This window comes from Oncorhynchus gorbuscha, unplaced genomic scaffold, assembly GCF_021184085.1.
Source record: "Oncorhynchus gorbuscha isolate QuinsamMale2020 ecotype Even-year unplaced genomic scaffold, OgorEven_v1.0 Un_scaffold_1636, whole genome shotgun sequence".
Classification (NCBI taxonomy): Eukaryota; Metazoa; Chordata; class Actinopteri; order Salmoniformes; family Salmonidae; genus Oncorhynchus; species Oncorhynchus gorbuscha.
Genome location: NW_025746359.1, coordinates 77,260 through 105,000, shown reverse-complemented (window position 1 = coordinate 105,000; position 27,741 = coordinate 77,260). Strand labels below are relative to the sequence as shown.

Sequence of the window (27,741 nt, the reverse complement as noted above, 5' to 3'; positions counted from 1 at the left end):
ACACAGCCATGCAATCTCCATAGACAAACAATGTCAGTAGAATGACCCCTACTGCAGAGCTCAGTGACTCATAGGATGTCACCTTTCAACAAGTCAGTTTGTCAAATTTCTGCTCTGCTCGAGCTGCCCCTGGTCAACTGTAAGTGCTGTTAATGTGAAGTGGCCTGTTGCATCACTCACTACCGAGTTCCAAACTGCCTCTGTTGCAGCACTCACTACCGAGTTCCAAACTGCCTCTGTTGCAGCACTCACTACCGAGTTCCAAACTGCCTCTGTTGCAGCACTCACTACCGAGTTCCAAACTGCCTCTGTTGCAGCACTCACTACCGAGTTCCAAACTGCCTCTGTTGCAGCACTCACTACCGAGTTCCAAACTGCCTCTGTTGCAGCACTCACTACCGAGTTCCAAACTGCCTCTGTTGCAGCACTCACTACCGAGTTCCAAACTGCCTCTGTTGCAGCACTCACTACCGAGTTCCAAACTGCCTCTGTTGCAGCACTCACTACCGAGTTCCAAACTGCCTCTGTTGCAGCACTCACTACCGAGTTCCAAACTGCCTCTGTTGCAGCACTCACTACCGAGTTCCAAACTGCCTCTGTTGCAGCACTCACTACCGAGTTCCAAACTGCCTCTGTTGCAGCACTCACTACCGAGTTCCAAACTGCCTCTGTTGCAGCACTCACTACCGAGTTCCAAACTGCCTCTGTTGCAGCACTCACTACCGTTCCAAACTGCCTCTGTTGCAGCACTCACTACCGAGTTCCAAACTGCCTCTGTTGCATCACTCACTACAGAGTTCCAAACTGCCTCTGTTGCAGCACTCACTACCGAGTTCCAAACTGCCTCTGTTGCAGCGCTCACTACCGAGTTCCAAACTGCCTCTGTTGCAGCGCTCACTACCGAGTTCCAAACTGCCTCTGTTGCAGCGCTCACTACCGAGTTCCAAACTGCCTCTGTTACAGCGCTCACTACCGAGTTCCAAACTGCCTCTGTTGCAGCGCTCACTACCGAGTTCCAAACTGCCTCTGTTGCAGCGCTCACTACCGAGTTCCAAACTGCCTCTGTTACAGCGCTCACTACCGAGTTCCAAACTGCCTCTGTTGCAGCGCTCACTACCGAGTTCCAAACTGCCTCAAAAACTGTTTGTCTGGAGCTTCATGAAATGGGTTTCCATGGCCGAGCAGCCCCACACAAGCCTAAGATTACCATGCTCAATGCCAAGCGTCGGCTGGAGTGGTGTACAGCTCTCGGGCAGTGGAAACGCTTTGTCTGGAGCGATGAATCACGCTTCACCATCTGACAGTCTGACAGACACATCTGATCTGGGTTAGGAGGATGCCAGGGGAACACTCCCTGCCCCAATTCATAGTGCCAACTGTAAAGTTTGGTGGAGGAGGAATAATGGCCAGTGGCTGTTTTTCTTGGCTATGCTGTGGGAGCTACAGCCCAGTTACAGACCTAGTACCGTGTGTGTGTGTGTGTGTGTGTGTGTGTGTGCGTCTCTCACCACTGCAGGTCTTGTTGTCATTGTTGAGGGAGAAGTGGGCGGGACATCCGCAGACGAAGCTGCTGATTGGTACAGCCAGACAGAGGTGTGAGCATTGCCCATTGGTGGAGGCGCAGGCGTTCCAGCCCCCCTGGCGTGACGAGTGGAAGACCAAGATGTCCATCACGTAGTCTAGGTGACCCTGGATGACCGTACGGTTCTGGCCCGATGTCTTATTGGCCCGTTCGATGCTGCGCTGAGACCAGTCCGTCCAATAGATGTAATCCTGGTACTGGGTCAAACCAAAGGGGTGGGGGAGGTCGTCGGCTATAACCTCACGCTCCAGACCTGGGGGAGCAGAGGAGGAACAGTTAGACCTGGGGGAGACAGGAGGAGGAGGAGGAACAGTTAGACCTGGGGGAGACAGGAGGAGGAGAGGGAAGAGTTAGACCTGGAGGAGACAGGAGGAGGAGGAGAGGAGAGAGAGGGAACAGTTAGACCTGGAGGAGACAGGAGGAGGAGAGGAGAGAGAGGGAACAGTTAGACCTGGAGGAGACAGGAGGAGGAGAGGATAGAGAGGGAACAGTTAGACCTGGAGGAGACAGGAGGAGGAGGAGAGGAGAGAGAGGGAACAATTAGACCTGGAGGAGACAGGAGGAGGAGGAGAGGAGAGAGAGGGAACAGTTAGACCTGAAGGAGACAGGAGGAGGAGAGGATAGAGAGGGAACAGTTAGACCTGGAGGAAACAGGAGGAGGAGAGGAGAGAGAGGGAACAGTTAGACCTGGAGGAAACAGGAGGAGGAGAGGAGAGAGAGGGAACAGTTAGACCTGGAGGAGACAGGAGGAGGAGGAGAGGAGAGAGAGGGAACAGTTAGACCTGGAGGAGACAGGAGGAGGAGAGGAGAGAGAGGGAACAGTTAGACCTGGAGGAGACAGGAGGAGGAGAGGAGAGAGAGGGAACAGTTAGACCTGGAGGAGACAGGAGGAGGAGAGAGAGGGAACAGTTAGACCTGGAGGAAACAGGAGGAGGAGAGGAGAGAGAGGGAACAGTTAGACCTGAAGGAGACAGGAGGAGGAGAGGAGAGAGAGGGAACAGTTAGACCTGAAGGAGACAGGAGGAGGAGAGGAGAGAGAGGGAACAGTTAGACCTGGAGGAGACAGGAGGAGGAGAGGAGAGAGAGGGAACAGTTAGACCTGAAGGAGACAGGAGGAGGAGAGGAGAGAGAGGGAACAGTTAGACCTGGAGGAAACAGGAGGAGGAGAGGAGAGAGAGGGAACAGTTAGACCTGGAGGAGGAGGAGGAGAGGAGAGAGAGGGAACAGTTAGACCTGGAGGAGACAGGAGGAGGAGAGGAGAGAGAGGGAACAGTTAGACCTGGAGGAAACAGGAGGAGGAGAGGAGAGAGAGGGAACAGTTAGACCTGGAGGAAACAGGAGGAGGAGAGGAGAGAGAGGGAACAGTTAGACCTGGAGGAACAGGAGGAGGAGAGGAGAGAGAGGGAACAGTTAGACCTGGAGGAAACAGGAGGAGGAGAGAGAGAGAGGGAACAGTTAGACCTGGAGGAGACAGGAGGAGGAGAGAGAGAGAGGGAACAGTTAGACCTGGAGGAAACAGGAGGAGGAGAGGAGAGAGAGGGAACAGTTAGACCTGGAGGAGACAGGAGGAGGAGGAGAGGAGAGAGAGGGAACAGTTAGACCTGGAGGAGACAGGAGGAGAGAGAGAGAGAGGGAACAGTTAGACCTGGAGGAGACAGGAGGAGGAGAGGAGAGGTTAGACCTGGAGGAAACAGGAGGAGAGAGGAGAGAGAGGGAACAGTTAGACCTGGAGGAGACAGGAGGAGGAGGAGAGGAGAGAGAGGGAACAATTAGACCTGGAGGAGACAGGAGGAGAGGAAGGGAACAATTAGACCTGGAGGAGACAGGAGGAGAGGAGAGAGAGGGAACAATTAGACCTGGAGGAGACAGGAGGAGAGGACAGAGAGGGAACAGTTAGACCTGGAGGAGACAGGAGGAGGAGGAGAGGAGAGGAGAGGGAACAGTTAGACCTGGAGGAGACAGGAGGAGGAGGAGAGGAGAGAGAGGGAACAGTTAGACCTGGAGGAGACAGGAGGAGGAGGAGAGGAGAGAGAGGGAACAGTTAGACCTGGAGGAGACAGGAGGAGGAGAGGAGAGAGAGGGAACAGTTAGACCTGGAGGAGACAGGAGGAGAGGAGAGGGAGGGAACAATTAGACCTGGAGGAGACAGGAGGAGGAGGAGAGGAGAGAGAGGGAACAATTAGACCTGGAGGAGACAGGAGGAGGAGGAGAGGAGAGAGAGGGAACAATTAGACCTGGAGGAGACAGGAGGAGGAGGAGAGGAAACAGTTAGACCTGTGTGTGTGTGTGTGTGTGTGTGTGTGTGTGTGTGTGTGTGTGTGTGTGTGTGTGTGTGTGTGTGTGTGTGTGTGTGTGTGTGTGTGTGTGTGTGTGTGTGTGTGTGTGATAACTCACCCAGCATGTTGGAGGACTCTATGAGTGTCGTGTCCAGGTCAGTCCAGTACAGTCGCCTCTCGGCATAGTCGATGGTCAGCCCGTTGGCTCGGCCCACGTTGGGCACCAGAGTGATCCGCCCCGTCCCGTCCATCGCTGAGCGGTCAATCTTGGGCTTCCCACCCCACTCTGTCCAGTACATAAACCTAGAAAAAGACATTAGTCAGATACATTAGAACAGAGAGCTAAAACCCAGATTAGACTGAATCTCATACAGAACACCGTTATCCAATCAGAGAGCTAAAACCCAGATTAGACAGAACATCGTTATCCAGTCAGAGGGCTAAAACCCAGATTAGACTGAATCTCAGACAGAACACCGTTATCCAGTCAGAGGGCTAAAACCCAGATTAGACTGAATCTCAGACAGAACACCGTTATCCAATCAGAGAGCTAAAACCCAGATTAGACAGAACATCGTTATCCAATCAGAGGGCTAAAACCCAGATTAGACAGAACATCGTTATCCAATCAGAGGGCTAAAACCCAGATTAGACAGAACACCGTTATCCAGTCAGAGGGCTAAAACCCAGATTAGACAGAACACCGTTATCCAGTCAGAGGGCTAAAACCCAGATTAGACTGAATCTCAGACAGAACACCGTTATCCAATCAGAGGGCTAAAACCCAGATTAGACAGAACACCGTTATCCAGTCAGAGGGCTAAAACCCAGATTAGACTGAGAACACCGTTATCCAGTCAGAGGGCTAAAACCCAGATTAGACTGAATCTCAGACAGAACACCGTTATCCAGTCAGAGAGCTAAAACCCAGATTAGACTGAATCTCAGACAGAACACCGTTATCCAGTCAGAGAGCTAAAACCCAGATTAGACAGAACACCGTTATCCAATCAGAGAGCTAAAACCCAGATTAGACAGAACATCGTTATCCAGTCAGAGGGCTAAAACCCAGATTAGACTGAATCTCAGACAGAACACCGTTATCCAGTCAGAGGGCTAAAACCCAGATTAGACTGAATCTCAGACAGAACACCGTTATCCAATCAGAGAGCTAAAACCCAGATTAGACAGAACATCGTTATCCAATCAGAGGGCTAAAACCCAGATTAGACAGAACATCGTTATCCAGTCAGAGGGCTAAAACCCAGATTAGACAGAACACCGTTATCCAGTCAGAGGGCTAAAACCCAGATTAGACTGAATCTCAGACAGAACACCGTTATCCAATCAGAGGGCTAAAACCCAGATTAGACTGAATCTCAGACAGAACACCGTTATCCAATCAGAGGGCTAAAACCCAGATTAGACTGAATCTCAGACAGAACACCGTTATCCAGTCAGAGAGCTAAAACCCAGATTAGACTGAATCTCAGACAGAACACCGTTATCCAATCAGAGGGCTAAAACCCAGATTAGACTGAATCTCAGACAGAACACCGTTATCCAATCAGAGGGCTAAAACCCAGATTAGACAGAACACCGTTATCCAATCAGAGGGCTAAAACCCAGATTAGACTGAATCTCAGACAGAACATCGTTATCCAATCAGAGAGCTAAAACCCAGATTAGACTGAATCTCAGAGTGAGTCAGTACCTACCCCTCAGCAGGGTCCAGTGCCAGGGCTCGAGGGCTGTCCAGATCCTTCCAGACTAGGACCTGTCTGTGCTGTCCATCCAGCTTGGCCACCTCAATACGATTGGTCCCAGTGTCGGCCCAGTACAGATTCTTCCCCAACCAGTCCACCGCCATGCCTTCTGGGTAGTCCAGGCCAAACTCCACCACGTGTTCCAGAGCGCTGCCATTCATAAACGCACGACTGATTGTCTGGAGAGAGAGGGGAGAGGGAGAGGGAGAGGAGAGGAGAGAGAGGAGAGAGAGAGGAGAGGAGAGAGAGGAGAGAGAGGAGAGAGAGAGGAGAGAGAGAGGAGAGGAGAGAGAGAGGAGAGAGAGAGGAGAGAAGAGGAGGAGGAGAGAGAGAGGAGAGAGGGGTTACTATTGGACTGAAGGTAATCTGGGCTTTATCAGCCTGCTTCGTGAACTGATGGCTCCGAGCCAGAGAGAGAGACACCTCCCTCCTTACCTTCAGTGTGATATCTGTCCAGTAGATCCGGTTGTCGGTGATGTCAAAGTCAAGTGCAGACGCCTCTTTAACCCCGGTCAGCGGGATGGCCACGTTGTTGTTGTTGGTTTCCAAGGAGATGCGTCTGATGTCTGTGTGTCGGGAGAAGAGGAGGAAGGCTTCTGGTACGATGCAGGTGGACAGGTCAGCTATCAGCTCTAGACCAATGGGACAGGCACACTGGACGCCCACCGGCTTATACAGGCATAGGTGGCTACACCCACCATTAGCCTCCGCACACAGGTTGGTACCTGGGAGAGGAGGAGAGGAGGGGGAGGCAGTAGGAGGAGAAGAGGGGGAGGCAGTAGGAGGAGAAGAGGGGGAGGCAGTAGGAGGAGAAGAGGGGGAGGCAGTAGGAGGAGAAGAGGGGGAGGCAGTAGGAGGAGAAGAGGGGGAGGCAGTAGGAGGAGAAGAGGGGGAGGCAGTAGGAGGAGAAGAGGGGGAGGCAGTAGGAGGAGAAGAGGGGGAGGCAGTAGGAGGAGAAGAGGGGGAGGCAGTAGGAGGAGAAGAGGGGGAGGCAGTAGGAGGAGAAGAGGGGGAGGCAGTAGGAGGAGAAGAGGGGAGGCAGTAGGAGGAGAAGAGGGGGAGGCAGTAGGAGGAGAAGAGGGGGAGGCAGTAGGAGGAGAAGAGGGGGAGGCAGTAGGAGGAGAAGAGGGGGAGGCAGTAGGAGGAGAAGAGGGGAGGCAGTAGGAGGAGAAGAGGGGGAGGCAGTAGGAGGAGAAGAGGGGAGGCAGTAGGAGGAGAAGAGGGGGAGGCAGTAGGAGGAGAGAGAGGAGAAGAGGGGGAGGCAGTAGGAGGAGAGAGAGGAGAAGAGGGGGAGGCAGTAGGAGGAGAGAGAGAGAGAGGGGAGGCAGTAGGAGGAGAGAGAGGAGAAGGGGGGAGGCAGTAGGGAGGAGAGAGAGAGGGGGAGAGCAGAAGGAGAGGAGGGGGAGAGGAGAGAGAGGGGGGAGGCAGTAGGAGGAGAGAGAGGAGAGGGGGAGGCAGTAGGAGGAGAGAGAGGAGAGGGGGAGGCAGTAGGAGGAGAGAGAGGAGAGGGGAGGCAGTAGGAGAAGAGGGAGGAGAGGAGAGGCAGAGGAGAAGAGGGGAGAGGAGAAAGAGGGGGAGAGAGAGAAGGAAGAGGGGGAGGGGGAGAGAGGAGAAGTGAGAGGGGGGAGGCAGTAGGAGAAGTGAGAGGGGAGGCAGTAGGAGAAGAGGGGAGGGGGGGGGAGAGGGAGAGGAGAAGAGGGGAGGAGGAGAGGAGGAGGGGGGGGAGGCAGTAGGAGAAGAGAGGGGGAGGCAGTAGGAGAAGAGAGGGGGGAGTAGGAGAAGTGAGGGGGAGGCAGTAGGAGGAGAGGGGGAGGCAGTAGGAGGAGAGGGGAGGCAGTAGGAGGAGAGGGGGAGGCAGTAGGAGGAGAGGGGGAGGCAGTAGGAGGAGAGGGGGAGGCAGTAGGAGGAGAGGGGGAGGCAGTAGGAGGAGAGGGGGAGGCAGTAGGAGGAGAGGGGAGGCAGTAGGAGGAGAGAGGGAGGCAGTAGGAGGAGAGGGGGAGGCAGTAGGAGGAGAGAGAGGAGGGGAGGCAGTAGGAGAGAGGGGGAGGCAGTAGGAGAAGAGGGGGGGAGGCAGTAGGAGAAGAGGGGGAGGCAGTAGGAGAAGAGGGGGAGGCAGTAGGAGAAGAGGGGGGCAGTAGGAGAAGAGGGGGGCAGTAGGAGAAGAGGGGGGCAGTAGGAGAAGAGGGGAGGCAGTAGGAGAAGAGGGGGAGGCAGTAGGAGAAGAGGGGAGGCAGTAGGAGAAGAGGGGGAGGCAGTAGGAGAAGAGGGGGAGGCAGTAGGAGAAGAGGGGGGCAGTAGGAGAAGAGGGGGGCAGTAGGAGAAGAGGGGGGCAGTAGGAGGACAGGGGGAGGCAGTAGGAGGAGAGGGGAGGCAGTAGGAGGAGAGAGGGAAGAGGGGGAGGCAGTAGGAGGAGAGAGGAGAAGAGGGGGAGGCAGTAGGAGGAGAGAGAGGAGAAGAGGGGGAGGCAGTAGGAGGAGAGAGAGGAGAAGAGGGGAGGCAGTAGGAGGAGAGAGAGGAGAAGAGGGGGAGGCAGTAGGAGGAGAGAGAGGAGAAGAGGGGGAGGCAGTAGGAGGAGAGAGAGGAGAAGAGGGGGAGGCAGTAGGAGGAGAGAGAGGAGAAGAGGGGGAGGCAGTAGGAGGAGAGAGAGGAGAAGAGGGGGAGGCAGTAGGAGGAGAGAGAGGAGAGAAGAGGGGGAGGCAGTAGGAGGAGAGAGAGGAGGAGAGGGGGAGGCAGTAGGAGGAGAGAGAGGAGGAGAGGGGGAGGCAGTAGGAGGAGAGAGAGGAGAGGGGGAGGCAGTAGGAGGAGAGAGAGGAGGATATAAAGTTTATTCTCTGTCACAGTCTACCACCGACCAAAACTAACTGCAAAATGCAGCCATCAAGTTTGTAGAGTCACAAACTGTGGCTTCCCTGTCCAAATACACAGTGGAGAACAGAGACTGAAACTGTGGCTTCCCTGTCCAAATACACAGAGTGGAGAACAGACTGAAACTGTGGCTTCCCTGTCCAAATACACAGAGAAACTGGAGAAATACAGAGAACAGAGACTGAAACTGTGGCTTCCCTGTCCAAATACACAGTGTGGAGAACAGAGACTGAAACTGTGGCTTCCCTGTCCAAATACACAGTGTGGAGAACAGAGACTGAAACTGTGGCTTCCCTGTCCAAATACACAGAATGGAGAACAGAGACTGAAACTGTGGCTTCCCTGTCCAAATACACAGAGTGGAGTTTAGGTAGCACTGAGCACCGTGAGGTCAGGGGTCAGGCTGTGTTACTTACCTAAGATCTGGTGTACATGTGAAGCTTTGAGCCCTGTGGGGTCAGGTTCAGGCTGTGCTACCTACCGAAGGTCTGGTGTACATATGTAGCTATGAGCCCCGTGAGGTCAGGGGTCAGGCTGTGCTACCTACCGAAGGTCTGGTGTACATATGTAGCTTTGATCCCCGTGGGGTCAGGGGTCAGGTTCAGGCTGTGCTACCTACCGAAGGTCTGGTGTACATATGTAGCTTTGAGCCCCATGGGGTCAGGGGTCAGGGTTCAGGCTGTGTTACCTACCGAAGGTCTGGTGTACATATGTAGCTTTGAGCCCGGTGGGGTCAGGGGTCAGGGTTCAGGCTGTGCTACCTACCGAAGGTCTGGTGTACATATGTAGCTTTGATCCCCGTGGGTTCAGGGGTCAGGTTCAGGCTGTGCTACCTACCGAAGGTCTGGTGTACATATGTAGCTTTGAGCCCGGTGGGGTCAGGGGTCAGGGTTCAGGCTGGGCTACCTACCGAAGGTCTGGTGTACATATGTAGCTTTGAGCCCCGTGGGGTCAGGGGTCAGGGGTCAGGTTCAGGCTGTGCTACCTACCGAAGGTCTGGTGTACATATGTAGCTTTGAGCCCGGTGGGGTCAGGGGTCAGGTTCAGGCTGTGCTACCTACCGAAGGTCTGGTGTACATATGTAGCTTTGAGCCCGGTGGGGTCAGGGGTCAGGTTCAGGCTGTGCTACCTACCGAAGGTCTGGTGTACATATGTAGCTTTGAGCCCCGTGGGGTCAGGGGTCAGGGTTCAGGCTGGGCTACCTACCGAAGGTCTGGTGTACATATGTAGCTTTGAGCCCCATCAGGTCTGGTAGCTGGTCTATGATGAACTCTCTCTCCATGGTGTGTTTGTGAACCCTCTCGATGCTGCGTCTCTGCCAGTCTGTCCAGTACACATAGTCCCCCAGCAGAGTGAAGCCAAAGATGTGAGGTAGCTTATCTTCTACCAGGATCCTCCTGCCTGAACCGTCCATACACATCACCTGGGGGAGAGGGAGGGGGGGGGGCAGAGAGAGAGAAGGGGAGAGAGAGAGGGGAGAGAGAGTGGGAGAGACAGAGAGAGAGAAGGGGAGACAGAGAGGGAGGGGGGAGACAGAGAGAGGGAGAGACAGAGAGGGAGGGGGAGACAGAGAGGGGAGAGACGGAGAAAGAAGAAGGAGACAGAGAGGGGGGAGACAGAGAGGGGGGAGACAGAGAGGGAGGGGGGAGACAGAGAGAGGGAGAGACAGAGAGAGGGAGAGACAGAGAGAGGGAGAGACAGAGAGAGGGAGAGACAGAAATAAGAAGGAGACAGAGAGAGAGAAGGGGAGACAGAGAGAGAGAAGGGGAGATTTGATTTAATTCATTTTGAATTCAGGCTGGAGAAAAATGTACAAGTCAAGTGGAATGAATACGCTTATCAGCAGGATAACGCCACAAGGCCAGGATAACGCCACAAGGCCAGGATAACGCCACAAGGCCAGGATAACGCCACAAGGCCAGGATAACGCCACAAGGCCAGGATAACGCCACAAGGCCAGGCAAGGCCAGGATAACGCCACAAGGCCAGGATTGTCCCCATGAATGGTTCCACCAACAGGACCGTGAATTCAGCATACTGCCCAGTCACCAGATCTCAATATAACTGAGCATCTGTGGGATGAGATGGAACGAGCTAGTCGGAATAGAGATCCACTTCCTGCCAACTTCACACAACGGTGGGAAGCATTGGAGCTCAACATGGGCCAGCACTGTGGGAAGCATTGGAGTTCAACATGGGCCAGCACTGTGGGAAGCACTGTGGGAAGCATTGGAGTTCAACATGGGCCAGCACTGTGGGAAGCATTGGAGCTCAACATGGGCCAGCACTGTGGGAAGCATTGGAGCTCAACATGGGCCAGCACTGTGGGAAGCACTGTGGGAAGCATTGGAGCTCAACATGGGCCAGCACTGTGGGAAGCATTGGAGCTCAACATGGGCCAGCACTGTGGGAAGCACTGTGGGAAGCATTGGAGCTCAACATGGGCCAGCACTGTGGGAAGCATTGGAGCTCAACATGGGCCAGCACTGTGGGAAGCACTGGAGCTCAACATGGGCCAGCACTGTTGGAAGCACTGTGGGAAGCACTGGAGTTCAACATGGGCCAGCACTGTGGGAAACACTGGAGTTCAACATGGGCCAGCACTGTGGGAAACACTGGAGTTCAACATGGGCCAGCACTGTGGGAAACACTGGAGTTCAACATGGGCCAGCACTGTGGGAAGCACTGGAGTTCAACATGGGCCAGCACTGTGGGAAGCACTGGAGTTCAACATGGGCCAGCACTGTGGGAAGCACTGTGGGAAGCATTGGAGCTCAACATGGGCCAGCACTGTGGGAAGCATTGGAGCTCAACATGGGCCAGCACTGTGGGAAGCATTGGAGTTCAACATGGGCCAGCACTGTGGGAAGCATTGGAGCTCAACATGGGCCAGCACTGTGGGAAGCATTGGAGCTCAACATGGGCCAGCACTGTGGGAAGCACTGTGGTAAGCATTGGAACTCAACATGGGCCAGCACTGTGGGAAGTATTGGAGTTCAACATGGGCCAGCACTGTGGGAAACACTGGAGCTCAACATGGGCCAGCACTGTGGGAAGCACTGGAGTTCAACATGGGCCAGCACTGTGGGAAACACTGGAGTTCAACATGGGCCAGCACTGTGGGGAAGCACTGGAGTTCAACATGGACCAGCACTGTGGGAAGCACTGGAGTTCAACATGGGCCAGCACTGTGGGAAGCACTGGAGTTCAACATGGACCAGCACTGTGGGAAGCACTGGAGCTCAACATGGGCCAGCACTGTGGGAAGCACTTGGAGTTCAACATGGGCCAGCACTGTGGGAAGCACTGGAGTTCAACATGGGCCAGCATTGGAGCTCAACATGGGCCAGCACTGTGGGAAGCACTGGAGCTCAACATGGGCCACCACTGTGGGAAGCACTGGAGTTCAACATGGGCCAGCACTGTGGGAAGCACTGTAGGAAGCATTGGAGCTCAACATGGGCCAGCACTGTGGGAAGCATTGTGTTGTACACTCAGTGTCCTTTCTCAGTGAGGCTGTGGAGGATCAGATGTTAGGAAGGTGTCCCTGATGTGTTGTACTCAGTGTCCTTTCTCAGTGAGGCGGCCTAATGATTTAGAATGGGAATCATATCGGTCCTCACAAGGATAGTAAAACAAACGTGTGTCCACAGTGGGGTGTGTTTCACATTCTGGGGCTGTTCTAAAAGAGGGGAACCCGCAGCTAGAGGGGAGGCAGCAAATCAGAACCAGATGTGGCTCTGGCCCGCAAAAACCTTGTTCTAGATCAAAACCTCTTCTGGAGCAGACCCAGAACCCAGGCTACCACTACCAGCAGACCCAGAACCCAGGCTACCACCACCAGGAGACCCAGAACCCAGGCTACCACTACCAGCAGACCCAGAACCCAGGCTACCACCACCAGCAGACCCAGAACCCAGGCTACCACCACCAGGAGACCCAGAACCCAGGCTACCACTACCAGCAGACCCAGAACCCAGGCTACCACCACCAGCAGACCCAGAACCCAGGCTACCACCACCAGGAGACCCAGAACCCAGGCTACCACCACCACCAGCAGACCCAGGCTACCACCACCACCAGCAGACCCAGGCTACCACCACCACCAGACCCAGAACCCAGGCTACCACCACCAGCAGACCCAGAACCCAGGCTACCACCACCAGGAGACCCAGGCTACCACCACCAGCAGACCCAGGCTAACACCACCACCAGCAGACCCAGAACCCAGGCTGCCACCACCACCAGCAGACCCAGAACCCAGACTGCCACCACCACCAGCAGACCCAGGCTGCCACCACCACCAGCAGACCCAGAACCCAGGCTGCCACCACCACCAGCAGACCCAGAACCCAGGCTGCCACCACCACCAGCAGACCCAGAACCCAGGCTGCCACCACCAGCAGACCCAGAACCCAGGCTGCCACCACCACCAGCAGACCCAGGCTGCCACCACCACCAGCAGACCCAGAACCCAGGCTGCCACCACCACCAGCAGACCCAGACTACCACCACCACCAGACTCAGAACCCAGGCTACCACCACCAGCAGACCCAGAACCCAGGCTGCCACCACCACCAGCAGACCCAGGCTACCACCACCACCAGCAGACCCAGGCTAACACCACCACCAGCAGACCCAGACTACCACCACCAGACCCAGAACCCAGGCTGCCACCACCAGACCCAGAACCCAGGCTACCACCACCACCAGACCCAGAACCCAGGCTACCACCACCACCAGCAGACCCAGGCTACCACCACCACCAGCAGACCCAGAACCCAGGCTACCACCACCAGACCCAGAACCCAGGCTACCACCACCAGACCCAGAACCCAGGCTACCACCACCACCAGACCCAGAACCCAGGCTACCACCACCACCAGCAGACCCAGGCTGCCACCACCACCAGCAGACCCAGAACCCAGGCTACCACCACCAGGAGACCCAGAACCCAGGCTACCATCACCAGGAGACCCAGAACCCAGGCTACCACCACCACCAGCAGACCCAGGCTACCACCACCACCAGACCCAGAACCCAGGCTACCACCACCAGCAGACCCAGAACCCAGGCTACCACCACCAGCAGACCCAGAACCCAGGCTACCATTACCAGCAGACCCAGAACTCAGGCTACCACCACCAGCACACCCAGAACCCAGGCTACCGCCACCAAGCAGACCCAGAACCCAGGCTACCACCACCTAGCAGACCCAGAACCCAGGCTACCGCCACCAAGCAGACCCAGAACCTAGGTTACCACCACCAAGCAGACCCAGAACCTAGGTTACCACCACCAACCAACCTAGCAGACCCAGTACCCAGGCTACCACCACCAACCAACCTAGCAGACCCAGAACCCAGGCTACCACCTGGGGGGGCAGTTGGCTTCAGAGCAATGCCCCCAGATTAAAACCAACCAACACTAGCCGATGTGTTGGAACATATTGCACCATGATGATATGCTGTGTGAGGATGCCAACTGTAGAAAACAAAGGATGTCTTTGAAACTAGTCGTTTCCATATGGAAGTTAGAGCCCCATGGAGGGAAATGTAAAGAAGTAGGACTCACATCGACCCCTCCCTGGATTACATCAGTACCCAACACCACCAGTCACCAAGGCTCCACGGTGGCTCAGCTGTCAACACCCCGAAAAGTGCAGAAATTTTACGATTGGGTTTCTGAGGGGGATCCAGCTGGCCATGATGTAGACTAGTCCTCATAGGAGGACCTCACTGCTGCCTGGGCTCTGGGATGAGGTACTGATCCAGCTGGCCATGATGTAGACTAGACCTCATAGGAGGACCGCACTGCTGCCTGGGCTCTGGACTGAGGTACTGATCCAGCTGGCCATGATGTAGACTAGACCTCATAGGAGGACCTCACAGCTGCCTGGGCTCTGGACTGAGGTACTGATCCAGCTGGCCATGATGTAGACTAGACCTCATAGGAGGACCTCACTGCTGCCTGGGCTCTGGACTGAGGTACTGATCCAGCTGGCCATGATGTAGACTAGACCTCAGGAGGACCTCACTGCTGCCTGGGCTCTGGGATGAGGTACTGATCCAGCTGGCCATGATTTAGACTAGACCTCATAGGAGGACCTCACTGCTGCCTGGGCTGAGGTACTGATCCAGCTGGCCATGATGTAGACTAGTCCTCATAGGAGGACCTCACTGCTGCCTGGGCTCTGGGATGAGGTACTGATCCAGCTGTCCATGATTTAGACTAGACCTCATAGGAGGACCTCACTGCTGCCTGGGCTGAGGTACTGATCCAGCTGGCCATGATGTAGACTAGTCCTCATAGGAGGACCTCACTGCTGCCTGGGCTCTGGGATGAGGTACTGATCCAGCTGGCCATGATTTAGACTAGACCTCATAGGAGGACCTCACTGCTGCCTGGGCTGAGGTACTGATCCAGCTGGCCATGATTTAGACTAGTCCTCATAGGAGGACCTCACTGCTGCCTGGGCTCTGGGATGAGGTACTGATCCAGCTGGCCATGATTTAGACTAGACCTCATAGGAGGACCTCACTGCTGCCTGGGCTGAGGTACTGATCCAGCTGGCCATGATGTAGATTAGTCCTCATAGGAGGACCTCACTGCTGCCTGGGCTCTGGGATGAGGTACTGATCCAGCTGGCCATGATTTAGACTAGACCTCATAGGAGGACCTCACTGCTGCCTGGGCTGAGGTACTGATCCAGCTGGCCATGATTTAGACTAGTCCTCATAGGAGGACCTCACTGCTGCCTGGGCTCTGGGATGAGGTACTGATCCAGCTGGCCATGATTTAGACTAGACCTCATAGGAGGACCTCACTGCTGCCTGGGCTGAGGTACTGATCCAGCTGGCCATGATGTAGACTAGTCCTCATAGGAGGACCTCACTGCTGCCTGGGCTCTGGGATGAGGTACTGATCCAGCTGGATCCAACATGTCAACACGGCAGAGGGCTGAAAGTGGCGATAGAAAGACATTCTGAAACACTCATCCATCCATCCTATAGAAAGTAGACAAAGTGAAATACCTCTATCTTGTCCGTCTTGGCGTCGCCCCAGTAGATCATCCGGTCTGTGTAGTCCAGCGCCAGGCCATTGGGCCAGCCCAGGGAGGTGTTGACCATCACTAGTCTCTCCGTCCCATCCAGGTCGGCACGCTCAATCTTAGGAACCTCGCCCCAGTCTGTCCAGTACATGTATCTGAAACGACCAGAGAGGGAACAGCATGAGCCTACCAGAGAGAGAGGGGAGAGCCATACCAGAGAGAGAGGTGAGAGCCCTACCAGAGAGAGAGGAGAGCCCTACCAGAGAGAGGGGAGAGAGCCCTACCAGAGAGAGGGGAGAGCCCTACCAGAGAGAGAGGGAGAGAGCCCTACCAGAGAGAGGGGAGAGCCCTACCAGAGAGAGGGGAGAGCCCTACCAGAGAGAGAGGAGAGCCCTACCAGAGAGAGGGGAGAGAGCCCTACCAGAGAGAGGGGGAGAGCCCTACCAGAGAGAGGGGGAGAGCCCTACCAGAGAGAGAGGAGAGAGCCTACCAGAGAGAGAGGGAGAGAGCCCTACCAGAGAGAGGGGAGAGAGCCCTACCAGAGAGAGGGGGAGAGAGCCCTACCAGAGAGAGAGGGAGAGCCCTACCAGAGAGAGAGGGAGAGCCCTACCAGAGAGAGAGGGGAGAGAGCCCTACCAGAGAGAGAGGGGAGAGAGCCCTACCAGAGAGGTAGAGAGCCCTACCAGAGAGTTGGTAGAGCATGCCCTACCAGAGAGAGAGGGGGAGAGAGCCCTACCAGAGAGAGAGGAGAGAGCCCTACCAGAGAGAGGGGAGAGAGCCCTACCAGAGAGTCGCTACCAGAGATAAAAGCGCCTACCAAATGGCATAGAGCCCTATTAGATTAGATATTGAGAGAGCCCTACCAGAGAGAGAGGGGAGAGAGCCCTACCAGAGAGAGAGGGGAGAGAGCCCTACCAGAGAGAGAGGAGAGAGCCCTACCAGAGAGAGAGGGGAGAGAGCCCTACCAGAGAGAGAGGGGAGAGAGCCCTACCAGAGAGAGAGGGAGAGAGCCCTACCAGAGAGAGAGGGGAGAGAGCCCTACCAGAGAGAGAGGAGAGAGAGCCCTACCAGAGAGAGAGGAGAGAGCCCTACCAGAGAGAGGGAGAGCCCTACCAGAGAGAGAGGGGAGAGCCCTACCAGAGAGAGAGGGGAGAGAGCCCTACCAGAGAGAGAGGGGAGAGCCCTACCAGAGAGAGAGAGCCCTACCAGAGAGAGGGGAGAGAGCCCTACCAGAGAGAGAGGGAGAGAGCCCTACCAGAGAGAGAGGGGAGAGAGCCCTACCAGAGAGAGGGGAGAGAGCCCTACCAGAGAGAGAGGGGAGAGAGCCCTACCAGAGAGAGAGGGGAGAGAGCCCTACCAGAGAGAGGGAGAGAGCCCTACCAGAGAGAGGGAGAGAGCCCTACCAGAGAGAGGGAGAGAGAGCCCTACCAGAGAGAGGAGAGCCCTACCAGAGAGAGGGGAGAGCCCTAGAGAGAGCCCTACCAGAGAGAGGGGAGAGCCCTACCAGAGAGAGAGGGAGAGAGCCCTACCAGAGAGAGAGGGAGAGAGCCCTACCAGAGAGAGAGGGAGAGAGCCCTACCAGAGAGAGAGGGGAGAGCCCTACCAGAGAGAGGGGAGAGAGCCCTACCAGAGAGAGAGGGAGAGAGCCCTACCAGAGAGAGGGGAGAGCCCTACCAGAGAGAGGGGAGAGAGCCCTACCAGAGAGAGGGGAGAGCCCTACCAGAGAGAGGGGAGAGCCCTACCAGAGAGAGAGGGAGAGAGCCCTACCAGAGAGAGGGGAGAGAGCCCTACCAGAGAGAGGGGAGAGAGCCCTACCAGAGAGAGGGAGAGAGCCCTACCAGAGAGAGAGGGAGAGAGCCCTACCAGAGAGAGGGAGAGAGCCCTACCAGAGAGAGGGAGAGAGCCCTACCAGAGAGAGGGAGAGCCCTACCAGAGAGAGAGAGAGCCCTACCAGAGAGAGAGGGAGAGCCCTACCAGAGAGAGAGAGCCCTACCAGAGAGAGCCCTACCAGAGAGAGAGGGAGAGAGCCCTACCAGAGAGAGAGGGAGAGCCCTACCAGAGAGAGAGGGAGAGCCCTACCAGAGAGAGAGGGAGAGCCCTACCAGAGAGAGAGGGGAGAGCCCTACCAGAGAGAGAGGGGAGAGCCCTACCAGAGAGAGAGGGGAGAGAGCCCTACCAGAGAGAGAGGGAGAGAGCCCTACCAGAGAGAGAGGGGAGAGAGCCCTACCAGAGAGAGAGGGGAGAGAGCCCTACCAGAGAGAGAGGGAGAGAGCCCTACCAGAGAGAGAGGGAGAGAGCCCTACCAGAGAGAGAGGGGAGAGAGCCCTACCAGAGAGAGAGGGGAGAGAGCCCTACCAGAGAGAGAGGGGAGAGAGCCCTACCAGAGAGAGAGGGGAGAGAGCCCTACCAGAGAGAGGGGAGAGAGCCCTACCAGAGAGAGAGGAGAGAGCCCTACCAGAGAGAGGGGAGAGCCCTACCAGAGAGAGGGGAGAGCCCTACCAGAGAGAGGGAGAGAGCCCTACCAGAGAGAGGGGAGAGAGCCCTACCAGAGAGAGGGAGAGAGCCCTACCAGAGAGAGGGGAGAGCCCTACCAGAGAGAGGGGAGAGCCCTACCAGAGAGAGGGGAGAGAGCCCTACCAGAGAGAGGGGAGAGCCCTACCAGAGAGAGGGGAGAGCCCTACCAGAGAGAGGGGAGAGCCCTACCAGAGAGAGGGGAGAGCCCTACCAGAGAGAGGGGAGAGCCCTACCAGAGAGAGGGGAGAGCCCTACCAGCAACATGTATGATGGCTCAGGGTTCAGGGTTAGTAAAGAGACAGCAGTTACCCAGCTACAGGATCCATTAAGAGCCCTGGTTCAGGGTTAGTATAGAGACAGCAGTTACCCAGCAACAGGACCCATTAAGAGCCCTGGTTCAGGGTTAGTATAGAGACAGCAGGTACCCAGCTACAGGATCCATTAAGAGCCCCGGTTCAGGGTTAGTATAGAGACAGCAGGTACCCAGCTACAGGATCCATTAAGAGCCCTGGTTCAGGGTTAGTATAGAGACAGCAGTTACCCAGCTACAGGATCCAGTACGATGGTTCAGGGTTAGTATAGAGACAGCAGGTACCCAGCTACAGGATCCAGTACGATGGTTCAGGGTTAGTATAGAGACAGCAGTTACCCCGCTACAGGATCCAGTACGATGGCTCAGGGTTAGTATAGAGACAGCAGTTACCCCGCTACAGGATCCAGTACGATGGTTCAGGGTTAGTATAGAGACAGCAGTTACCCCGCTACAGGATCCAGTACGATGGTTCAGGGTTAGTATAGAGACAGCAGTTACCCCGCTACAGGATCCATTACAATGGTTCAGGGTTAGTATAGAGACAGCAGGTACCCAGCTACAGGATCCAGTACGATGGTTCAGGGTTAGTATAGAGACAGCAGTTACCCCGCTACAGGATCCATTACGATGGTTCAGGGTTAGTATAGAGACAGCAGGTACCCAGCTGGATCCAGGATGGCTCAGGGCTAGTATAGAGACAGCAGGTACCCAGCTACAGGATCCAGTACGATGGTTCAGGGTTAGTATAGAGACAGCAGGTACCCAGCTACAGGATCCAGTACGATGGTTCAGGGTTAGTATAGAGACAGCAGGTACCCAGCTACAGGATCCATTAAGAGCCCTGGTTCAGGGTTAGTATAGAGACAGCAGGTACCCCGCTACAGGATCCAGTACGATGGTTCAGTGTTAGTATAGAGACAGCAGTTACCCAGCTACAGGATCCAGTACGATGGTTCAGGGTTAGTATAGAGACAGCAGTTACCCCGCTACAGGATCCAGTACGATGGCTCAGGGTTAGTATAGAGACAGCAGGTACCCAGCTACAGGATCCAGTACGATGGCTCAGGGCTAGTATAGAGACAGCAGGTACCCAGCTACAGGATCCAGTACGATGGTTCAGGGTTAGTATAGAGACAGCAGTTACCACGCTACAGGATCCAGTACGATGGCTCAGGGTTAGTATAGAGACAGCAGTTACCCCGCTACAGGATCCAGTACGATGGTTCAGGGTTAGTATAGAGACAGCAGGTACCCAGCTACAGGACCCATTAAGAGCCCTGGTTCAGGGTTAGTATAGAGACAGCAGTTACCCCGCTACAGGATCCAGTACGATGGCTCAGGGTTAGTATAGAGACAGCAGTTACCCCGCTACAGGATCCAGTACGATGGTTCAGGGTTAGTATAGAGACAGCAGTTACCCCGCTACAGGATCCAGTACGATGGTTCAGGGTTAGTATAGAGACAGCAGGTACCCAGCTACAGGATCCAGTACGATGGTTCAGGGTTAGTATAGAGACAGCAGTTACCCCGCTACAGGATCCAGTACGATGGCTCAGGGCTAGTATAGAGACAGCAGTTACCCCGCTACAGGATCCAGTACGATGGCTCAGGGTTAGTATAGAGACAGCAGGTACCCCGCTACAGGATCCAGTACGATGGTTCAGGGTTAGTATAGAGACAGCAGTTACCCAGCTACAGGATCCAGTACGATGGTTCAGGGTTAGTATAGAGACAGCAGTTACCCAGCTACAGGATCCAGTACGATGGTTCAGGGTTAGTATAGAGACAGCAGGTACCCAGCTACAGGATCCATTAAGAGCCCTGGTTCAGTGTTAGTATAGAGACAGCAGTTACCCCGCTACAGGATCCAGTACGATGGTTCAGGGTTAGTATAGAGACAGCAGTTACCCAGCTACAGGATCCAGTACGATGGTTCAGGGTTAGTATAGAGACAGCAGTTACCCAGCTACAGGATCCAGTACGATGGTTCAGGGTTAGTATAGAGACAGCAGTTACCCAGCTACAGGATCCAGTACGATGGTTCAGGGTTAGTATAGAGACAGCAGTTACCCAGCTACAGGATCCAGTACGATGGTTCAGGGTTAGTATAGAGACAGCAGTTACCCCGCTACAGGATCCAGTACGATGGTTCAGGGTTAGTATAGAGACAGCAGTTAACCCGCTACAGGATCCAGTACGATGGCTCAGGGTTAGTATAGAGACAGCAGTTAACCCGCTACAGGATCCAGTACGATGGCTCAGGGTTAGTATAGAGACAGCAGTTACCCAGCTACAGGATCCAGTACGATGGTTCAGGGTTAGTATAGAGACAGCAGTTACCCCGCTACAGGATCCAGTACGATGGCTCAGGGTTAGTATAGAGACAGCAGTTACCCCGCTACAGGATCCAGTACGATGGTTCAGGGTTAGTATAGAGACAGCAGTTACCCCGCTACAGGATCCAGTACGATGGCTCAGGGTTAGTATAGAGACAGCAGTTACCCCGCTACAGGATCCAGTACGATGGTTCAGGGTTAGTATAGAGACAGCAGTTACCCCGCTACAGGATCCAGTACGATGGTTCAGGGTTAGTATAGAGACAGCAGTTACCCCGCTACAGGATCCAGTACGATGGTTCAGGGTTAGTATAGAGACAGCAGTTACCCAGCTACAGGATCCAGTACGATGGTTCAGGGTTAGTAGAGAGACAGCAGTTACCCAGCTACAGGATCCAGTACGATGGTTCAGGGTTAGTATAGAGACAGCAGTTACCCCGCTACAGGATCCAGTACGATGGTTCAGGGTTAGTATAGAAACAGCAGTTACCCAGCTACAGGATCCAGTACGATGGTTCAGGGTTAGTATAGAGACAGCAGTTACCCAGCTACAGGATCCAGTACGATGGTTCAGGGTTAGTATAGAGACAGCAGTTACCCAGCTACAGGATCCAGTACGATGGTTCAGGGTTAGTATAGAGACAGCAGGTACCCAGCTACAGGACCCATTAAGAGCCCTGGTTCAGTGTTAGTATAGAGACAGCAGTTACCCCGCTACAGGATCCAGTACGATGGTTCAGGGTTAGTATAGAGACAGCAGTTACCCAGCTACAGGATCCAGTACGATGGTTCAGGGTTAGTATAGAGACAGCAGTTACCCAGCTACAGGATCCAGTACGATGGTTCAGGGTTAGTATAGAGACAGCAGTTACCCAGCTACAGGATCCAGTACGATGGTTCAGGGTTAGTATAGAGACAGCAGTTACCCAGCTACAGGATCCAGTACGATGGTTCAGGGTTAGTATAGAGACAGCAGGTACCCAGCTACAGGACCCATTAAGAGCCCTGGTTCAGTGTTAGTAGAGAGACAGCAGTTACCCCGCTACAGGATCCAGTACGATGGTTCAGGGTTAGTATAGAGACAGCAGTTACCCCGCTACAGGATCCAGTACGATGGTTCAGGGTTAGTATAGAGACAGCAGTTACCCCGCTACAGGATCCAGTACGATGGCTCAGGGTTAGTATAGAGACAGCAGTTACCCCGCTACAGGATCCAGTACGATGGTTCAGGGTTAGTATAGAGACAGCAGTTACCCCGCTACAGGATCCAGTACGATGGCTCAGGGTTAGTATAGAGACAGCAGTTACCCCGCTACAGGATCCAGTACGATGGTTCAGGGTTAGTATAGAGACAGCAGTTACCCCGCTACAGGATCCAGTACGATGGCTCAGGGTTAGTATAGAGACAGCAGTTACCCCGCTACAGGATCCAGTACGATGGTTCAGGGTTAGTATAGAGACAGCAGTTACCCAGCTACAGGATCCAGTACGATGGTTCAGGGTTAGTATAGAGACAGCAGTTACCCCGCTACAGGATCCAGTACGATGGCTCAGGGTTAGTATAGAGACAGCAGTTACCCCGCTACAGGATCCAGTACGATGGTTCAGGGTTAGTATAGAGACAGCAGTTACCCCGCTACAGGATCCAGTACGATGGCTCAGGGTTAGTATAGAGACAGCAGTTACCCCGCTACAGGATCCAGTACGATGGTTCAGGGTTAGTATAGAGACAGCAGTTACCCAGCTACAGGATCCAGTACGATGGTTCAGGGTTAGTATAGAGACAGCAGTTACCCAGCTACAGGATCCAGTACGATGGCTCAGGGTTAGTATAGAGACAGCAGTTACCCCGCTACAGGATCAGGGTTAGTATAGAGACAGCAGTTACCCCGCTACAGGATCCAGTACGATGGTTCAGGGTTAGTATAGAGACAGCAGTTACCCCGCTACAGGATCCAGTACGATGGCTCAGGGTTAGTATAGAGACAGCAGTTACCCCGCTACAGGATCCAGTACGATGGCTCAGGGTTAGTATAGAGACAGCAGTTACCCCGCTACAGGATCCAGTACGATGGCTCAGGGTTAGTATAGAGACAGCAGTTACCCAGCTACAGGATCCAGTACGATGGCTCAGGGTTAGTATAGAGACAGCAGTTACCCAGCTACAGGATCCAGTACGATGGTTCAGGGTTAGTATAGAGACAGCAGTTACCCCGCTACAGGATCCAGTACGATGGCTCAGGGTTAGTATAGAGACAGCAGTTACCCCGCTACAGGATCCAGTACGATGGTTCAGGGTTAGTATAGAGACAGCAGTTACCCCGCTACAGGATCCAGTACGATGGCTCAGGGTTAGTATAGAGACAGCAGGTACCCCGCTACAGGATCCAGTACGATGGCTCAGGGTTAGTATAGAGACAGCAGTTACCCCGCTACAGGATCCAGTACGATGGCTCAGGGTTAGTATAGAGACAGTTACCCAGCTACAGGATCCAGTACGATGGCTCAGGGTTAGTATAGAGACAGCAGTTACCCAGCTACAGGATCAGGGTTAGTATAGAGACAGCAGTTACCCAGCTACAGGATCCAGTACGATGGGTTCAGGGTTAGTATAGAGACAGCAGTTACCCAGCTACAGGATCCAGTACGATGGCTCAGGGTTAGTATAGAGACAGCAGTTACCCCACTACAGGATCCAGTACGATGGCTCAGGGTTAGTATAGAGACAGCAGTTACCCCGCTACAGGATCCAGTACGATGGTTCAGGGTTAGTATAGAGACAGCAGTTACCCCGCTACAGGATCCAGTACGATGGTTCAGGGTTAGTATAGAGACAGCAGTTACCCAGCTACAGGATCCAGTACGATGGTTCAGGGTTAGTATAGAGACAGCAGTTACCCCGCTACAGGATCCAGTACGATGGTTCAGGGTTAGTATAGAGACAGCAGGTACCCAGCTACAGGATCCAGTACGATGGTTCAGGGTTAGTATAGAGACAGCAGTTACCCCGCTACAGGATCCAGTACGATGGTTCAGGGTTAGTATAGAGACAGCAGTTACCCAGCTACAGGATCCAGTAAGATGGTTCAGGGTTAGTATAGAGACAGCAGGTACCCAGCTACAGGATCAGGGTTAGTATAGAGACAGCAGTTACCCCGCTACAGGATCCAGTACGATGGTTCAGGGTTAGTATAGAGACGGCAGTTACCCCGCTACAGGATCCAGTACGATGGCTCAGGGTTAGTATAGAGACAGCAGTTACCCCGCTACAGGATCCAGTACGATGGCTCAGGGTTAGTATAGAGACAGCAGTTACCCCGCTACAGGATCCAGTACGATGGCTCAGGGTTAGTATAGAGACAGCAGTTACCCAGCTACAGGATCCAGTACGATGGCTCAGGGTTAGTATAGAGACAGCAGTTACCCAGCTACAGGATCCAGTACGATGGTTCAGGGTTAGTATAGAGACAGCAGTTACCCCGCTACAGGATCCAGTACGATGGCTCAGGGTTAGTATAGAGACAGCAGTTACCCCGCTACAGGATCCAGTACGATGGTTCAGGGTTAGTATAGAGACAGCAGTTACCCCGCTACAGGATCCAGTACGATGGCTCAGGGTTAGTATAGAGACAGCAGGTACCCCCGCTACAGGATCCAGTACGATGGCTCAGGGTTAGTATAGAGACAGCAGTTACCCCGCTACAGGATCCAGTACGATGGCTCAGGGTTAGTATAGAGACAGTTACCCAGCTACAGGATCCAGTACGATGGCTCAGGGTTAGTATAGAGACAGCAGTTACCCAGCTACAGGATCAGGGTTAGTATAGAGACAGCAGTTACCCAGCTACAGGATCCAGTACGATGGGTTCAGGGTTAGTATAGAGACAGCAGTTACCCAGCTACAGGATCCAGTACGATGGCTCAGGGTTAGTATAGAGACAGCAGTTACCCCACTACAGGATCCAGTACGATGGCTCAGGGTTAGTATAGAGACAGCAGTTACCCCGCTACAGGATCCAGTACGATGGTTCAGGGTTAGTATAGAGACAGCAGTTACCCCGCTACAGGATCCAGTACGATGGTTCAGGGTTAGTATAGAGACAGCAGTTACCCCGCTACAGGATCCAGTACGATGGTTCAGGGTTAGTATAGAGACAGCAGTTACCCCGCTACAGGATCCAGTACGATGGTTCAGGGTTAGTATAGAGACAGCAGGTACCCAGCTACAGGATCCAGTACGATGGTTCAGGGTTAGTATAGAGACAGCAGTTACCCCGCTACAGGATCCAGTACGATGGTTCAGGGTTAGTATAGAGACAGCAGTTACCCAGCTACAGGATCCAGTACGATGGTTCAGGGTTAGTATAGAGACAGCAGGTACCCAGCTACAGGATCAGGGTTAGTATAGAGACAGCAGTTACCCCGCTACAGGATCCAGTACGATGGTTCAGGGCTAGTATAGAGACAGGTACCCAGCTACAGGATCCAGTACGATGGTTCAGGGCTAGTATAGAGACAGCAGTTACCCCGCTACAGGATCCAGTACGATGGTTCAGGGTTAGTATAGAGACAGCAGTTACCCCGCTACAGGATCCAGTACGATGGTTCAGGGCTAGTATAGAGACAGCAGTTACCCCGCTACAGGATCCAGTACGATGGTTCAGGGTTAGTATAGAGACAGCAGTTACCCCGCTACAGGATCCAGTACGATGGCTCAGGGTTAGTATAGAGACAGCAGGTACCCAGCTACAGGATCCAGTACGATGGCTCAGGGTTAGTATAGAGACAGCAGTTACCCAGCTACAGGATCCAGTACGATGGTTCAGGGTTAGTATAGAGACAGCAGTTACCCCGCTACAGGATCCAGTACGATGGCTCAGGGTTAGTATAGAGACAGTTACCCCGCTACAGGATCCAGTACGATGGTTCAGGGTTAGTATAGAGACAGCAGTTACCCCGCTACAGGATCCAGTACGATGGTTCAGGGTTAGTATAGAGACAGCAGTTACCCCGCTACAGGATCCAGTACGATGGTTCAGGGTTAGTATAGAGACAGCAGTTACCCAGCTACAGGATCAGGGTTAGTATAGAGACAGCAGTTACCCAGCTACAGGATCCAGTACGATGGTTCAGGGTTAGTATAGAGACAGCAGTTACCCCGCTACAGGATCCAGTACGATGGTTCAGGGTTAGTATAGAGACAGCAGTTACCCAGCTACAGGATCCAGTACGATGGCTCAGGGTTAGTATAGAGACAGCAGTTACCCCGCTACAGGATCCAGTACGATGGTTCAGGGTTAGTATAGAGACAGCAGTTACCCCGCTACAGGATCCAGTACGATGGTTCAGGGTTAGTATAGAGACAGCAGTTACCCAGCTACAGGATCAGGGTTAGTATAGAGACAGCAGTTACCCCGCTACAGGATCAGGGTTAGTATAGAGACAGCAGTTACCCAGCTACAGGATCCAGTACGATGGTTCAGGGTTAGTATAGAGACAGCAGTTACCCAGCTACAGGTTCAGGGTTAGTATAGAGACAGCAGTTACCCAGCTACAGGATCCAGTACGATGGCTCAGGGTTAGTATAGAGACAGCAGTTACCCCGCTACAGGATCCAGTACGATGGTTCAGGGTTAGTATAGAGACAGCAGTTACCCAGCTACAGGATCCAGTACGATGGTTCAGGGTTAGTATAGAGACAGCAGGTACCCAGCTACAGGATCCAGTACGATGGTTCAGGGTTAGTATAGAGACAGCAGTTACCCAGCTACAGGATCCAGTACGATGGTTCAGGGTTAGTATAGAGACAGCAGTTACCCAGCTACAGGATCCAGTACGATGGCTCAGGGTTAGTATAGAGACAGCAGTTACCCCGCTACAGGATCCAGTACGATGGCTCAGGGTTAGTATAGAGACAGCAGTTACCCCGCTACAGGATCCAGTACGATGGTTCAGTGTTAGTATAGAGACAGCAGGTACCCAGCTACAGGATCCAGTACGATGGCTCAGGGTTAGTATAGAGACAGCAGTTACCCAGCTACAGGATCCAGTACGATGGCTCAGGGTTAGTATAGAGACAGCAGTTACCCCGCTACAGGATCCAGTACGATGGCTCAGGGTTAGTATAGAGACAGCAGTTACCCCGCTACAGGATCAGGGCTAGTAGAGACAGCAGTTACCCAGCTACAGGATCCAGTACGATGGCTCGTGGCTCGTCCAGGTCCTCTGATATCAGGATTTTCCTCATGGTTCCGTTGAGGCGTGTCACCTCGATGCGGTCCGTTCCCGTGTCCGTCCAGTACAGGTTCCGGGCGATCCAGTCCACAGCGATGCCGTCAGGATGGTTCACCTAAGAGAGAAGATCAGGTTAGGATGGTTCACCTAAGAGAGAAGATCAGGTTAGGATGGTTCACCTAAGAGAGAAGATCAGGTTAGGATGGTTCACTAAGAGAGAAGATCAGGTCAGGATGGTTCACCTAAGAGAGAAGATCAGGTCAGGATGGTTCACCTAAGAGAGAAGATCAGGTCAGGATGGTTCACCTAAGAGAGAAGATCAGGTCAGGATGGTTCACCTAAGAGAGAAGATCAGGTCAGGATGGTTCACCTAAGAGAGAAGATCAGGTCAGGATGGTTCACCTAAGAAGATCAGGTCAGGATGGTTCACCTAAGAGAGAAGATCAGGTCAGGATGGTTCACCTAAGAGAGAAGATCAGGTCAGGATGGTTCACCTAAGAGAGAAGATCAGGTCAGGATGGTTCACCTAAGAGAGAAGATCAGGTCAGGATGGTTCACCTAAGAGAGAAGATCAGGATGGTTCACCTAAGAGAGAAGATCAGGTTAGGATGGTTCACCTAAGAGAGAAGATCAGGTCAGGATGGTTCACCTAAGAGAGAAGATCAGGTCAGGATGGTTCACCTAAGAGAGAAGATCAGGTTAGGATGGTTCACCTAAGAGAGAAGATCAGGTTAGGATGGTTCACCTAAGAGAGAAGATCAGGTTAGGATGGTTCACCTAAGAGAGAAGATCAGGTTAGGATGG

General features: G+C 54.0%; 1 pseudogene across 1 annotated transcript in view; it reads right to left on the bottom strand.

Moving 5' to 3' along the window:
- The window catches only part of LOC124023568, a 105,931-nt pseudogene that overhangs the window by 16,764 nt on the left and 61,426 nt on the right, over nt 1-27,741 (bottom strand). The window contains exons 6-12 of the transcript XR_006836700.1: nt 26,883-27,052; nt 15,524-15,695; nt 9,696-9,912; nt 6,060-6,349; nt 5,577-5,803; nt 3,977-4,161; nt 1,509-1,835 (exon numbers count right to left, since the gene is read on the bottom strand). The product of XR_006836700.1 is annotated as a low-density lipoprotein receptor-related protein 6-like (transcript). The remainder of the gene's footprint in view (nt 1-1,508; nt 1,836-3,976; nt 4,162-5,576; nt 5,804-6,059; nt 6,350-9,695; nt 9,913-15,523; nt 15,696-26,882; nt 27,053-27,741) is intronic.